At 48.4% G+C, this 5060-nt stretch overlaps 1 non-coding gene across 1 annotated transcript; it reads right to left on the bottom strand.

Moving 5' to 3' along the window:
- Positions 1–3842: 3842 nt before the first annotated feature.
- Positions 3843–3915, bottom strand: trnat-ugu. The gene has a single exon. It is a non-coding gene; the product is annotated as a tRNA-Thr (tRNA).
- Between the last annotated feature and the right edge of the window lie 1145 nt (positions 3916–5060).

The following is a 5060-nucleotide window of genomic DNA, read 5'->3' as shown; positions in this document are numbered from 1 at the left end:
ACATGGTCACAGACAGAGAACACAGGGGGCCAACACCTTCAACATATTGTCTAGCTATCACCATTGTTAACAGCTAACCCGAGAATGCAACTTTTTAAAAAAAAGGTTTTGTGATTTACACATGAAAGAAATGAAACTATCACTGTATTCTAACAGATGAAAGGCTTAACAGACAATCAATTCTTCAATGTATAATTTCAGTTAAATTTTGCTATAAATTCTGTGTTACGATCGAGCCCTCCACTATCGCCTGATGAAGGAGCGTCGCTCCGAAAGCTAGTGTGCTTCCAATTCAACCTGTTGGACTATAACCTGGTGTTGTGTGATTTTTAACTTTGCAAAAAACCTGGCAGAAATGCCCAGAACTCCTTCATTCAGTTTCTCAATGTACAGTGGTGAATGGCTGTGTCCCCAACACTGACCCCTGCCTAACTCCACCGGGCCCCAGCGACCACCCTGAAAGTTCCGTATTAATAAATCGAAACCCGTCAACCCACCCTAAAAGACAGCAGTCTTGAAAGTCACGCAACACTGGGTGTAAAGATTAGATTCCCCGACAGTGTGGAAACAGGCGCTTCGGCCCAGCAATTCCACGCCAAAGTACCACCCACCCAGACCCGTTCCCCTACATTTCACCCAACGATAGGGGCAGTTTAGCATGGCCAATCCACCGGACTACACGTTTTTGGACTGTGGGAGGAAGCCCACGCAGACGCGGGGAGGATGTGCAAACTCCACGCAGTCAGTCAGTCGCCTGAGGCAGGGAATTGAACCTGCGTCTCTGGCGCTGTGAGGCAGCAGTGCTAACCACCGTGCCGCCCCTATAATCCGACAGGTATATTTGGAAGCACTAGCTTTCGGAGCACTGCTCCTTCATCAGCTGGTTGTGGAGTGTAAGACCGTAAGACTTATGGCACACGTTTACGGTGTGATGCAACTGAAATTATGTATTGAAAGAGAGCTGGATTGCTTGTTAAGTCTCTCATCTTATAGTTCACAAGTGAACTTTAACAATTCGTGTCATGTCAGTCCAGCTGATTAGATTCTCTACAGTGGGCCTTTCGGCCCAACAAGTCCACACCGGCCCTCGAAAGAGTAGCCCAACCACTCCCATTTGCCTCTGACGAATGCACCTAACACTATGGGGTAATTTAGCACGGCCAATCCACCCCTAACCTGCACATCCCTGGGCACTATGGGTAATTTAGCATGGGCAATCCACCCCTAAACTGCACATCCCTGGGCACTATGGGGTAATTTAGCATTACCAATCCACCCTAGCCTGCACATCCCTGAACACTATGGGTAATTTAGCATGGACAATCCACTCTAACCTGCACATCCCTGAACACTATGGGTAATTTAGCATGGCCAACCCACCCAAACCTACATATCCCTAAACACTATGGGTAATTTAGCATGGCCAATCCATCCTAACCTACATATCCCTGAACACGATGGATAATTTAGCATGACCAACCCACCCGAACCGACACATCCCTGAACACTATGGGTAATTTAGCATGGCCAATCCATCCTAACCTACATATCCCTGAACACGATGGGTAATTTAGCATGGCCAACCCACCCAAACCTACATATCCCTAAACACTATGGGTAATTTAGCATGGCCAATCCAACCTAACCTACACATCCCTGAACACTATGGGTAATTTAGCTTGGACAATCCACCCAAACCTACATATCCCTAAACACTATGGGTAATTTAGCATGGCCAATCCAACCTAACCTACACATCCCTGAGCACTATGGGTAATTTAGCTTGGACAATCCACCCAAACCTACACATCCCTGAACACTATGGGTAATTTAGCTTGGACAATCCACTCTAACCTGCACATCCCTGAACACTATGGGTAATTTAGCATGGCCAATCCCCCCTAACCTACATATCCGTGAACACTATGGGTAATTTAGCATGGCCAATCCAACCTAACCTGCACATCCCTGAACACTATGAGTAATTTAGCACGGCCAATCCACCCTACCCTGCACATCCCTGAACACTATGGGTAATTTAGCATGGCCAATCCACTCTAAACTACACATCCCTGGGCTCTATGGGTAATTTAGGATGGCCAATCCACCCTAACCTGCACATCCCTGAGCACTATGGGTAGTTTAGCATGGCCAACCCACCCTAACCTGCTCATCCCTGAACACTATGGGTAATTTAGCATGGACAATCCACCCTAACCTGCACATCCCTGAACACTATGGGGTAATTTAGCATGGCCAATCCACCCTAACCTGCACATCCCAGGGCACTATGGGTAATTTAGCATAGCCAATCCACCCTAACCTGCACATCCCTGGGAACTATGGGTAATTTAGCTTAGCCAATCCACCCTAAACTGCACATCCCTGAGCACTATGGGTAATTTAGCATGGCCAATCCATCCTAACCTGCACATCCCTGAGCACTATTGGTAATTTAGCATGGCCAATCTACCCTAACCTGCACATCCCTGGGCACTGTGGGTAATTTAGCATGGCCAACCCACCCAACCTGCACATCCCTGAACACTATGGGTAATTTAGCATGGCCAATCCACCCTAACCTTGACATCCCTGAACACTATGGGTAATTTAGCATTGCCAATCCACCCTAACCTGCACATCCCTGGGCACTATGGGTAATTTAGTAAGGCCAATCCACCCTAACCTGCACATCCCTGGTCTCTATGGGTAATTTAGCATGGCCAATCCACCCTAACCTGCACATCCCTGGGCACTAAGGGTAATTTAGCATGGCCATTCCACCCTAACCTGCATATCCCTGAACACTATGGGTAATTTAGCATGGCCAATCCAACCTTACCTGCACATCCCTGAACACTATGAGTAATTTAGCACGGCCAATCCACTCTAAACTACACATCCCTGGGCACTATGGGTAATTTAGTATGGCCAATCCACCCTAACCTGCACATCCCTGGTCTCTCTGGGTAATTTAGCATGGCCAATCCACCCTAACCTGCACATCCCTGGGCACTATGGGTAATTTAGCATGGCCAATTCACCCTAACCTGCACATCCCTGAACACTATGGGTAATTTAGCATGGCCAATCCTGCCTCACCTGCACATCCCTGAGTACTATGGGTAATTTTGCACGGCCAATCCACCCTAACCTTGAGATCCCTGAACACTATGCGTAATTTATCATGGCCAATCCTGCCTAACCTGCACATCTCTGAGCACGATGGGTAATTTAGCATGGCCAATCCACCCTAACCTACACATCCCTGAGCACTATTGGTAATTTAGCATGGCCAATCCACCCTAACCTTGAGATCCCTGAACACTATGGGGTAATTTAGCATGGCCAATTCACCCTAACCTGCACATCCCTGAACACTATGGGTAATTTAGCATGGCCAATTCACCCTAACCTGCACATCCCTGGGCACTATGGGTAATTTAGCATGGCCAATCCACCCTAACCTGCACATCCCTGAGCACTATGGGTAATTTAGCATGGCCAATCCACCCTAACCTGCACATCCCTGAGCACTATGGGTAATTTAGCATGGCCAATTCACCCTAACCTACACATCCCTGAGCACTATGGGTAATTTAGCATGGCCAATTCACCCTAACTGGCACATCTTTCGACCATGGGAGGAAACCCACGCAGACACGGGGGACAATGTGCAAACTCCGCACACACAGTCGCCCCCCAGGCTGGAATCGAACCTGGGACCCTGGTGCTGTGAGGCAGCGGTGCTCACCACTGAGCCGCCCATACACAAATCAGGTTTAAACGTGTCATGCATCGATTGTTTGGATACAAGATGGAGAACTCTAATTTAAAAGCCACGCCTGAACAGGGACTTGAACCCTGGACTCTCAGATTACAAGTCTGATGCTCTACCGACTGAGCTATCCAGGCTCCTCTCATGCAGTTGGGGTTTTAACTTTTAAAAAAGCTTTGTGATTTACACATGATAGAAGTGAAACCAACATGTTCATTCAGAAAGACGAGAGACTTAACAAACAATCCAGGTCCCTTTCAATATATAATTTCAGTTACATCACACTGTAAACATTTGCTCTAAATTCTGAGTCTTACGATCTTATTCTCCACAGCCACCTGATGAAGGAGCAGCGCTCTGAAAGCTAGTGCTTCCACATAAACCTGTTGGACTATAACCTGGTGCTGTGTGACTTTTAACTTTGTCCACCCCAGTCCAACACCGACATTTCCAAATCTAGGTCTGTTCACCTTAAACCTCTGCCCTTTAGTTTTGGTCTCCCCTGCCCTTGGGAAAAGACCTTGACTGTTTCCTTAATCCATGCCTCTCGTGAATTTATAAGGTCACCCCTCAGCCTCCAATGCTCCAGAGAAGAAAGCCAGTCCAGCCTTGCCTTATCGCATCCGTTGTATGACACTGTGATCTTTTGCGGTAAATTCTGTGCCCTATGACCCTGCTCCGCGAGCTGCCTGATGAAGGAGCAGCGCTCCGAATCTTTATACTTCCAAATAAGTATTCCTGAAGAAGGGCTTATGCCCGAAACGTCGATTCTCCTGTTTCCTGGATGCTGCCTGACCTGCTGCGCTTTTCCAGCAACACATTTCCAGCTCTGATCTCCAGCATCTGCAGACCTCACTTTCACTTCCAAATAAACCCCGAGAGTCGACGTTTCGGGCCCAAACGCTTTGTCAAGAAGCTCTGAAGGGCGAATGCTTGAAACGTCGATTCTCCTGCTCCTCGGAGGCTGCCTGACCTGCTGGGCTTTCCCAGCACCGCCCTCTCGACTCTGACCTCCAGCATCCGCAGTCATCACCCTCTCCTTCCAAATAAACCCTGCTGGCTTTCGATTTCGCCCCGGAACCAGGCGGATTTATTCCCACTCTCTGCCAGTCCACCGATCCCGGATCTGTCAGAGACAAAACGAGACCCAGCAGGTGTCGGAAATCCAAAGTAGACAGGGAGCGAGGCTGGAAAAAACACGGCGAGCATCAGGATGGTGGAGGGGTCCGCGTTTCAGGTGCGACCCTTCTTCAGGGCTGGGGCTGGGTGCGGGAGGGAGCTG

This window comes from Chiloscyllium plagiosum, unplaced genomic scaffold, assembly GCF_004010195.1.
Source record: "Chiloscyllium plagiosum isolate BGI_BamShark_2017 unplaced genomic scaffold, ASM401019v2 scaf_651, whole genome shotgun sequence".
Taxonomy (NCBI): domain Eukaryota; kingdom Metazoa; phylum Chordata; class Chondrichthyes; order Orectolobiformes; family Hemiscylliidae; genus Chiloscyllium; species Chiloscyllium plagiosum.
Note: the sequence above shows the minus strand (reverse complement) of the source record. Positions and strands in the feature narration are given on the sequence as shown.